This window comes from Pteropus vampyrus, unplaced genomic scaffold, assembly GCF_000151845.1.
Source record: "Pteropus vampyrus isolate Shadow unplaced genomic scaffold, Pvam_2.0 Scaffold66, whole genome shotgun sequence".
Taxonomy (NCBI): domain Eukaryota; kingdom Metazoa; phylum Chordata; class Mammalia; order Chiroptera; family Pteropodidae; genus Pteropus; species Pteropus vampyrus.
The window spans coordinates 2,320,189-2,332,100 of NW_011888847.1; the positions used below are offsets into that span (position 1 = coordinate 2,320,189).

Here is an 11,912-nt window from a genome sequence, read left to right on the forward strand (position 1 = left end):
CAAATTGTCAGTGTAACAGACTGAATATGTCCCCCGAAAATTCATATTTTGAAATCTAATCCCCAATGTAATGGTAGTTGGAAATGAGGCAAGGTAATTAATTAGATCATGAGGGTGGAATCCTTATAAACAGGATTCGTGCCCTTATAAGAGGCCAGAGAGCTAGCTAGCTCTCTTTCTATTACATGAGGATACAAGAAGTCTGTAGTCTGCAATCCTGAAGAAGGCTCTCACCAGAACCTGGCCATGCTAGCACCCTGATCTGAAATTTCTAGCCTTCAGAACAGTAAGAAATAAACTCTGTTGTCTGTAAGTCACCTGTTGTTTACAATAACATAAATTTATAGCATTTTGTCATAGCATCCTGAGCTGACTGACAGCCATTTAGAAAGTTGTACTAATTTATGTTCTTACCAACAGAAAATATTTGCCAACAACTTGATTCTTTTTCACCTGAGAGATCTACTGAATTATGCAGTCTATGCCTGCATAATTATGCAGTCTATGTTAAGCAAATTTACTGAATTATGATCTTATTTCATAAGCTTAGAGAAAAATCTTTTAGGAAATAATATCTCTTCTAGTAAATAAATATTCATCTATGGCAGACCAATTTTTCCAGTGTTATTTCATTTACAAAATTTACCTCTGTTAATTAAATTAACTAAAAAAATAGTATGAATTGCACAAATCCATTTAAAAAACAAAATTATTCTTTTATGTATATATTTGAATTCTGAGCAGAAAATATTTGGGATTTAAAAATTTGAAGATAGCTAAAAACATTATAAATGTGATGAAAACAATACACAGATCTGAGGAACTCAATAAACCCCAAGGATAAACAGAAACAAAACCACACAAAGTGTCATCTCAATAAAGTTGCTGAAAAACAGTGATTAAAGAAAATCTTAAAAGCAGCCCAAAAGAAAAAGCATATTACACACAGCGAAACAAATATAAGGGATCACAACAAAGTTCTTGTCAGAAACTATGCAAATAAGATAATAGAATAACATCTTTAAGGTGCTGGAAGGCAGGGGTGGAACCCTGAAAACCTAGAAGGCAAAGAAAGAGAGAATGTTGCACTATAAAAACTACAAAAGGAAGTTTTTCAAGCAAAGGATATATAATACCAGATACAAACTTGATGCACAGAAAGAAATGAAGATCTGAAGAAATGGTTAAATGAAGGTAAATATTAAAAATATTTTTCTCATTTTTAATTGCTCTAAAAGGTAACTGCTTGAGAAAAGCAAAAGGAACAGCAATGGGGTTAAAGCAAAAATAAAATCAAAATGTGTAACAAAGCATAAAAGATGGGAGGAAGGAATCAGGAGTATACTCTTATGTAAGATTCTTGCATTACACATGTGGTGGTATATTATTTGAGGGCACACTGTTATTAATTAATTAATAAATTATAAGGGCCACCACTAAAAAATTTTTGAGAGAGATGTTACAAACCAATGGAAGAAAAAATAACCACCTCAAAGCAGACAGAAAACAGAGGAAAAAAGAATAGTAAGATGGTACTATTTAATATAGCTATATCAATAATTACATTAAATGTAAATGGTCTAAACCAGTGGTTGGCAAACTTTTTCTGTAAAGAGCCAGAAAATATTTCAGGCTTTGAGGACCAGATGTTCACTGTCCCAACTACTTAGCCTTGCCACTGTAGCACAAAAGCAGCCATAGACAATATGTAAATGAAAGGGCATAACTGTGTTCCAATAAAACTTTATTTACACAAACAGGTGGCAGGTCAAGTTTGTTCTGCCAGCGACAGTTTGCCAACTCACAGTCTAAACACACCAAATAAAAGAGATATTGTCAGACTGTATAAAAAAGCAAGACCCAGATATATGCTCTCTACAAGAAACCCACCCACTTTAAATATAATGATATAAACAGGTTAAAAGTAAAAATGACTTAAAAAGATATACCATACAAATGTTAATCAAAACAAATTTTAGTATCTGAAACAGACTTCAGAACAAAGGAAATAAACAGATAAAAAAGGACAATTCATGATCTTATATGTGCTTGTATCTAACAGTGCTATAATAGTGCTGTAACATGAAATAAAATCCAATAGAACTGAAATGAGAAGCTGAGAAATTCAAAATAGGTGAAAAATTCAACTTTCCTCTCTCAGTAATCGATAAAACAAGTTAACAGAAAATTAGTAAAAATATAAGAAGATATATGAAGACCAACCTAATCTAACCATATTTATACAACACGACCCAGCAATAGGAGAATATACATTCTTTTTAAGTACACATTGAACATTCACCAAGATATACCATATGTTGTACCTTAAAACAATCAGCAAACTTAAATAGATTGAAATTATTTAGAATATGTTCTTTTACCACTATGGTATTAAATGAAAACAAAGTAACAAAAGGATAACTTGAAAATCTCAAATACTTGGAAATTATTTGACACCACTCTTCAAAACAACTCCTGGGTCAAAGAAAAAATTACGAGAGAAATTAGAAAATATTTTGAATGGAATGATAATGAAAATATACAGCTTTAAGTGTTAATATTTAACAAAAATAAATTTTAAAATCAATGATCTAGGGTACTAGATTTATCAGGATGACCACTCCGTAAGTTATATAAATGTTTGATCACTATGTTGTAAACCTTGCAATCTGTGAGGTCATCTAAGGGTTGCCTCATCTTAAAAAAAAAAAAGTTCATACTAGCTTTAGTCATAACATGAAAACTAGAAACCCTTTCCACAATAATTATATTACAGTATATCCATATAATTGAATACTAGTCAGCAACTAAAAGGAACTAACTACTGTTACATGTAACATGGATGAATCTATATTTTAAACAAGAGTTTCATATAATTCTTAAGCCCAGGAATATAATTTTACTCCACAGTTATAGAAGTACATAATAAGAAAAAAAATGTAAGAGATTTAGGTAGTTTACAAATTAATCAGTGCTATATATATCATAAACTATATATAAGTTGTCATCTTCCTTAAGTGTTTAATCGCCATTTAAGTCTTGTTACAATACTCCTCTGTTTGTGTTCAATTTTCTATGCATGTGTTTCAAAAAGTTCCAAATCCAAATCTTAGTCTTCAATCATCTAACTACCCTAATTTCTCATTAATCTCAACTTAAACTGTGCATTTTAGATAAGGAATCCTGTTTACCAGTTCCTTTGCTTTTTCTTCCTTAATGTTCTACTTCCTTGGTACTGTTTTTCCCACTTCTTTAATAGTGTTATTCTTACCTTTCGCTGCACAGACTTGTATTTCTACCTCCTTTAAAACTGAACCAAAAACTCATCTTTTCCACAAGTGCTAAACCACCTCAGATTCTTTCCAAATTCTCTAAGCACTTGAAAATCTTGCTCCTAAAAGATGTTTTTATTTTACTGAATTTGGACATCTCTTCTCAATGACTCACCAAATCCATTCCCTAGTTTAGAGAAAACCTTTGGAGGAGAATTGAAAAAGATTACAGTCCTCTTCGAGGGTCTTTCTCTTGTGCTGTTTTTACTTTTCTCTTTTGGAGTGCATTCTACTTTCCAGAGCCTTAAATTCTATAGGGTTGGAAGGGTAGGAGAGCAAGAGAGGCAAAGAAATGGTTGATTAGAGTTGCTCTGGACTAGATTTTAAAGGTGAAAAAAGCCTTTAGGCTTCAGTATGTATTCCTACTTCACAGCCCAAGGAACCAAACAGGATTTCAAAAAGAGACTTTATGTGAAGAATAAGGAAGTGTATCTATGAATTCCCTATATTGTATTGGATGGCCAGACAGGATGAAGTACACTGTCTCAAGGACACTAAAGTAGTTCTGGCTTTCTGGCAGCAAATATTTCTAAGTATTCCTTGTAAGACCAAGGAGTTGTGGTTTGACTGGAGGTGGGCAAAAGGTAAATATTAAAAAATGTCTAAAATACTGCCATTTGCAACGACATGGATGGATCTCGAGATAATTATGCTAAGTGAAATAAGTCAGACAGAAAACTTTGAAAATCACATTATCACTTATATGTAGGATATAAACCTAAAAGCAACAAATGAACACGACAAACAGAGACACATGGACATGGACAATAAACTAGTGGTTACCAGAGGGTAGGGGAAAGAGGGGAGGGGGGAGGTAGATGTGGTAAAAGGGGTCAAATATGTGGTGACAGAAAGAAATTTAACTATGGGAGGTGAACACACAATGTAAATATATATATGCCTTACTGGTAAAATGTACAACTGAAACTTACTGGATTTCGTTCACCAATATCACCGTAAAAAATAAATTAAAAAAATAATAACCTATGATTACTAAAAAAATTTTAAAAAGTCTACACACCCAAACTAAGTGCCAGTATTGGCAGTTACTTTTTGTTCTGCATGCATTATTACTTAGGAATTATGGTCATTACTCGTCTAATTTCATAACTTTCAACTATAAACTTTATGCTTCCCAAATCATATCTATAAACCTGACCATGCTCCTAAGCTAAACCCATATTTCCAACTAATATATAGGTTATGGTATTATACATATCTAAAAAGCACAACTACTTACCTGAAAGCAAACTCAGAATTCCCCCCTCTCTTATAAACTTATATACATTATTCTACTGCCAAGTCAGGAACCTTAGACTCATTCTCTATCACCTCCAAACACTAACCGAGTCTGGAATACTTAAAACTCCTAAATAGCTCTGCAATCTGCTCTTGTTTCTATCCCCACTACAATTTCTTAATCCGGACAATCAAAATCTCTTTCCTAAAGTAGGGCAGAGACTTAAACGGCATCCTTGACTGTGATCTACCTACCAGAGGCCAGAGAGACTGCCTCATTTACTCACTGCCTCCTTCACTCACCCTGCCATATGTATTACTTACTTGGTGAACAAATGTTTCCAATCTGTTCCTCCAGACTATTCTCTTTATTATTGCTATAATCAGTTTTCTAAAACACCAAACTATTTGTGTCACTTCCCTGCCTATAAAGCAAAAATCCAAACTTTTAGTATAGCATACAAAATTATTCACAATTTGTTCCCATTTTACCTAGTTTGATTTCCTAATTTTCATTTGTACTCAACAGACCAAACTTCACTTTTCTCCTTACACACACTATATGTCTTTTCATTTTTAATAATCTAGAATAAATAATAACTCAGTCCAGCTTATTTTCTTTTTATGAGCACCATTACACTATTTAAAACTGTTAGCTAAACCTGTACAGCAGTAATGAGTGAAGAAACAATCAGACAATATAGCCACTCTCACTTAGCTTATTTATTAACATGGTCAGTCCAGACTAAATGGAAAAGTGAGTAAAATGTTTCAACTACTTGCTGAGTTTCTTCCTTACAATAAATTAATATTAAGTTTTCAGTTACAGACTTATTACTCTCCTTTATATTGACAGGCACAAAGAGAACTATAATTCAATTTTCTTCACATCCATTTCCTTTCATCTTTAACACGTCCCCTCCCCACTTCTGCTGTTTCTCCTCTTATATTTTTCTCCTCCTGCTACCTGTTTTCACAGTATCCTCTTTGTCCACCCTTCATAAGAACATCAGTATTTCTCTATCACTCTTATTGCTAGACCTCTTAAAAATTTACAGAGCACTGTCTATGGCCATGCCACCCTGAACAAGCCCGATCTCATCTGATCTTGGAAGTAAGCAGGGTCGGGCCTGGTAAGTACTTGGATGGGAGACCACCTAGGAAGACTAGGTGCTGTAGGTGTAAAAAATAAAAAATAAGGGATTGTAAGCTGACAAGGTCCTTGCAATCTGTGAGGTCAATCAAGGGTTGCCTTGCCTAAAAAAATAAATAAAAATAAAAATAAATAAATAAAAATTTACCAAGCACTTTAACACAGGCTTACTTGGTTCTAAGAACTTCATTTTTTGGGATTTCAAAATCAAGAAATATAAAATGTGTGTGTGTGTAACATTATAAACAGCAGCTACTGCCCTTATAAGTGAAATATAAAATACTTTTCTAATACTTTAACTCAAATGTGAGGAAATTGTAGTTCAAAAAGTTCAGTGATTCATCTAATATACTGCTATATTCTCTCTGCCCAGAACTCTGTAACCCCTCTTCATGAACCTGCTCATCTTTTAAGGCACAGTTGATGGCTTCCCTTCCTCAGAGCAAGAACAGTATACCTGTTTCATTGCTATCAGAATGTTTTCACACCACTATTTAACACCACTAAAAGAATCTAGATCTCTGGACTCTTATTCTACCAAACAATATATATTTTTTAACTGTTGCCTTTATTAATGACCATTAATGATCCAGCATTTTATAAAGTCAACAGGAGAAACATTTAATGGGCAGCCAGTGTTGATTTAGCAATCTCAAGAGTAAAACTGTGCACCAAAATATCCCTAGTTCCTTAAAAATCAGGATTGTTTTTTTAATCAAGAATTTAAGGAATGTCTCTAAACCCTCTGAAAATATCTAGATACTCTCTCTCATGGAAATGACATCCAAAGCGGCTACAACAAGAGAGTAAAATAACACTTCATAAACCCTAAATTAAACTATTACAAGTCTTAAAAGGTGCCTCTTTACTATCCTGGGAAACATTTAGGATAAACAGTCAAAAGACTAGGGCCTTAGTCCCAATTCTACCACATATTTGTCTGACTTGGGAAAGTCATTTAACCTCCCTGAGTCAAATTTCTTCTCTGATAAAATTGGATAATGCCACCCACCTTTCAGAATTAAGAGAATTAAATAAAAGAATGACTACAAATCACTTAGCTTGGAACATAATAGTCAAAAATGGTAACCACTTTTATAATTATTTTTATGTACATCATCATTTTTGTTTTCAGAACCATGCCCAACCTGGTTCTTGGACTTTGCAGCCCAGCAGCAACTACAACAAATACCTTCAAGGAAGTTATCTCCATGACTTCTGGATCCCCTTTCTGAGTCATAACTCAGGTCCTAGACATATAATTTGGAATATCTCCTAAATGCATTATCTTGTTCTCTGCTACATGAAAACTCACCAAAGAATGTTCCTGTAGCTTCTCCTTGCTGGCTTGGCTTTTAACTTCCTGTCAGCTGCAAACCTGGCAACTTTTACTGCCAGTCTGTTTTTTAAATCATTTATAAAAAATGTTAAATAAAAACTGGTCCCAGTACCAATCACCTGTAATATAATGAGGTTAGACTGTTGTTCCATGTTAATAATGAAAGTAAAAAACTAACTAATTAGATAAATCAGCTCTCCTTTGGCTACATGCAGATTTTAACCCTTAAGATACTTGGACTTCTCCCAACGCATTATATTTAATGTTTAGTAAGTTTATCATTTAGTTTTAGAATATATTTTAGCAGTTTTCCTAATACAAAAACATGCTTATCTATAGAATTCAGGATCTATGCAGGGAAAAAACTCCCACAGAATCCTGGTTTTTCTCAACATTTTTCTCTCACCTTAGCTCTCCTTTCCTCTGGCTACCCACCATATATGTAGGCTTAAAGTTCAGCTCCATTCCATCATTCTATCTTTCATGTTCCATTTTAAATACACGTATCACTTAAGCATCTATCCTTTTCAATTACTTAAAATACAGCATATCATATACTTGATGACCACCGCTAACTGAAGAATCTTGCTCAGAATAAAAAGACTGGATATTATTCTTGTTATAGTAGTCTTCAAATAAAATAAGGAAGCCATAATTTGAAGACAATTGCAGAGCAGATAAGCCTGTTTCAAAAATAATTTTTTCAAAATGATCATCACTGCTTCCTCTTATTAGCTTTGATAAAAGATTACTGTATATCTCATCAAAGCAAAGGTATATTTAATTTTGGTGTTAAACAGTATATAAGTAAAATGCTTATCAGCTGTTAGAGAACCTGTGGAAATATATTTCCACTACACTATATTTGGCAATAGTGTCATTATGGTCTCTCTTAAGTCATTCCTTAGAATTTTTCACCTACATATAGAATAAAGTCAGGCAACTAATTTTTAGTTAAACCACTCAGATATAAATTTACCTAACACTACATGAATCAATAGTCTAGCCAATTACCCTTCAAGATTACTTCCACTCTGACCAGATTCAAAAGCCCTTTCCTCTCCTTAAAAGTAAGATAGTTGGCTAACTCAGATGAAGAATTTATTAAGCTAGGTAAAGCAAATGATTCGTATTCTCTCTCTATTATTCTCTAACATCTACATTGAAGCTAAGTAGTTTGCATGGTCTATATCCTCTCAGTCCATATCTCTATGAATTTTAAATATGAGTACCAGGCAATTCACAATGCCATAATTATTTTTGAATAAAGAAAATCCCAACTTAAAGAAAAATTGAGCAATGGTTGAATTTTATAACACGGTATTTCTGATGTCTTTTGAAACTATATTTAACTAAATATCACATAATTAGATTATTTAATAGGCCTAAAGAAAAGATCTGTATGTCTAAGTTCTATAAAATTCCTAAAAGTATGTCGAGTCCAAAAATGTACAATAAATTTTAATAATTCCATAATCTTTATTACAATAGTTAATCAAATGAAGATTAGGAATTGGTCACTCTCAAACACTAAAATTCTTTATCAGTTATAAAAAATAATATGACCCTGAAAACTTTTGATGGCTCCATGTACCTCACTTAGCCCAGCTAGCATTATTACTTCAGACTAAAGGGATGACCCATGAATTTACCATCTGAAGTACCATCAACAGAATATCTGCCTGAGACCTAAAACAATAGAGCAAGAATCTACTACTGCCATTAATGAGGATGCTTTTGAGCTATAACTTGTTTCCGATTTTAATCTCTAACCAGTAAAATAAATTCATTTTAATGAAACTCTAAAAATAAGAGCAATTAAAAAATACTATGTGATATACACTTAAAAATAATTGAAATTAGGGGTGGCTCCATAGTGTAGTGGTTAGCACATCTGCTTTACATGCAGAAGGTCCTCGGTTCACACCCCAGGTTCACACCCCAGGTGGAGCCACGGACCATACCCCAGTATGCCAGGTACCCCAGGGGCAAATGCTGGGAGCCTGTGGGAGGAGATGCCCCGCCTTCAGAGATCAAGTTCTTAAGGGGAAATAGCAACATCCACAGGTCAAGGGTGGAAGGGGGGGTGGGGGGGGAGTGGGAATTAAAAAGAAGAGGAAAAAAATTTAAAAAATCATAATAATAATTGAAATTAATGTTTAAAAAGAGGCATAAAAAATAGGCTCATGCGTGACAAGTGGTAAGAAGTTACATGTTGTTACAGGAGGTAAGGATGTTGTGAGAAGGAAATACCACAAAGATGCCTGAGAATCAAAATTATGAGGACTATAAATGGAAGAAGAGCTGCTATAAAAGCAATAGAACCTCATAAAGCAGAACCAAAGAATATCCAGAAGAAATCTACCACTGTCGCTGTAAAAACATTTGCTAAACCACATGTTCACAATACTGCTTATACCTGAGTTATAGCAAATTAAAAAGAACAAAATGTTACAAAATTGTTGTTGCACAAATTTTATCACTAAAACCTAACAGTTTAATGAATGAGGTCATCAAAATATTCACTTAATAGAAAGCAAGGTTCAATGATCTCACGGTTCCACTGGCAGAAAGGGGTTGCAATTAATAACAGACCTTAAAACTCCTGGTTTCCTCATCTAAGCTTAGTCAGTAGGCCTCTAGAACTCGCTGTATTTTCAGTAGAATACTCACAAATCAATTATTAATATTTTGGCTCTGAATAATGAAACTACAAGGGTCTCCCAATGTCATTCATTAAAACAGACACATCCAGTCTAACTTGACATGCCTACCTAATTAACGGACCAAGGTGAACAGAGAAAGGAGGAAGAAAAATGACAGCATCATTTGCACTACTGCCCCTACTACATGACTATTAAGGCAGACTATTATTATATTATTAGATCATGTATTTACCTAGGAAATTTTTTTTGTAGACTCACAGCGAGTTCGTTAATAGCAAGGAAACAAATGGGCATAAAAGTGCCTGTATCTGTATCTAATGAACCATAAAAAATAATATCTAATATTTGTTATACCCTTACTATGTGCTAATATCCTATGAGGTATTCCCCTCACTTTACAAATGAAGAAACCTAAATACACAATGGTTAAATCACTTGCCAGAGATCATAATGTTATTATCTGGCTGAGATACAAACCTAGATTTTCTCTATTACAACTATGATAGAAATTATGTTTTCACAATTATCATGTAACTATACTACTGCTCTTTTTAAAGGTAATGGAATGCATTTTAACATAACAAAACCACCACCACACTTATTGAAAATAATATTTTAAAGTATAATTCATCTTGCAAATATGACCCTTTTGAATTCTGAAAATCTTTATGCAATTAAATTTTAGCATAAAAATATGCTAAAAATATAGAAAACTAGCATACACTAAGAAGTTCATCTAATATTTTAATCGATATGACAATGTCTTTTTCCAATGACAGAGAAATAGCAGCACTTTCACCAACAATGCAGCATATCATTTTCAACTTTTCAGTAAAAGCTCATCCAATGTTAAATCATTTCATGTACAAAATTAGTCAACTCAAACTTCCACATCCTTAGAAGGGAACATTATAAATAATCCAAAAACCATATATATTTGGCACTAGAATGCTTTGGAAATAAATGCTGTGAATGTGATAAAATAGAAAAACCTTGGACTAGAGTCCTCTAGAGACCTTCCATCAACCCTGGCTCTATCACTAGCAATTTCGTCCCTTCCTCTGCTCTGGATCTTGGTTCCCAGATCTACAAAATAATCATCTCCATGGTCTACTCTTCCACTCTAGAACTGTGACTCATACATACAGGTATTTTTTCCAAGCTTCCCATTCTCATTCTGTTTAGGTATTACCACTACTTTGTAGGCATTAAGCATTGTTGTCCCCTAGGTCTACAAATGGAGAAAACAGTCCATCCTAAACAAAGGTGACAGGGGATAGCCTTTACAACCACTGATATGCTATAGATAAGTCTCAAGGTGAATAATGTAGAAGCTAAAGCTAATATAATGTTAAAAGGTGTTAGGTTTCAATATTTTAGGCGACTTGTTTTGTGTGCCAGTACATTCTCTCTAAGGACGAATAGTAAAATTCAAGGACAATAGGGAGGAAAAAAAATGTAATTATTCATTAATTATTCAAGAACTAAGAAGGTGCCAACCGAAAATATTAACACTTTTGCAGAAATGTTTTCTCTGACGAATTATATCAGAGGGCAAAAATTTGGTCTATAAAATTTTCTCAAATATGTTTAAGTAGTCCCTAAAAAAGCTTTTGATTTGTAAATTTTGAGGAATTAGTAAGATACCATATATATTATTAAGGAAATATTTAAAAGATTAAAGATCTAGCTGTGCAATTTTTAGCTGCTGATTGTGAAGCGAAGAACCTTCACCGGCTGTTAGAGAGGTGGATTCTGTGGACTGCCACTGCCTAACCTTGGTACGCATTTTCTATGTTTCTAACCCATTCTCAAGAGTGTTATGCAAATACAATATTATTAAAATTAAACTAAGCATTTGGTATTAATATTCCCAACTGTTAGAAAACTCAACCTGATTTTAGTATTGCTTTTTAGAGCTGCTAGCTTACCAACATCTTCCCAGTTCAACATTTAAAATACCTTAAAGCTTCTATAGAATTTGTGGTTCAATTTTGCATGACCTTGTAAAGAAACAATTAAAAGCAAGGTAAAAAAAAAAAAAAGCATGTGAATTACTTATTAATCTTGTAGAATAAAACTCAGTAGCAAACTATAATAGTACAATTCAGCCTAAACGTTAAATTGGGAAGAACTAAGCCACCGCTATAGATGGAGAAACCTGAAGAAAAGATCTTCAGCAG

At 33.4% G+C, this 11,912-nt stretch overlaps 1 protein-coding gene and 1 pseudogene across 3 annotated transcripts in view; one reads left to right on the forward strand and one right to left on the reverse strand.

The window, feature by feature from the left end:
* The window catches only part of SOCS5 (suppressor of cytokine signaling 5), a 50,981-nt gene that overhangs the window by 37,406 nt on the left and 1,663 nt on the right, over positions 1–11,912 (reverse strand). Inside the window, exon 1 of one of the 3 annotated variants that reach the window (XM_011361326.2) lies at positions 7,040–8,506. The exons of the other annotated variants lie outside the window; for them this stretch is intronic. The gene's annotated coding sequence lies outside the window, so the exon portion shown is untranslated. Of the gene's footprint in view, positions 1–7,039; positions 8,507–11,912 lie in introns of those variants that run through there. 3 annotated transcript variants of the gene reach the window in all.
* LOC111740672 lies at positions 5,636–5,753 on the forward strand (annotated as a pseudogene).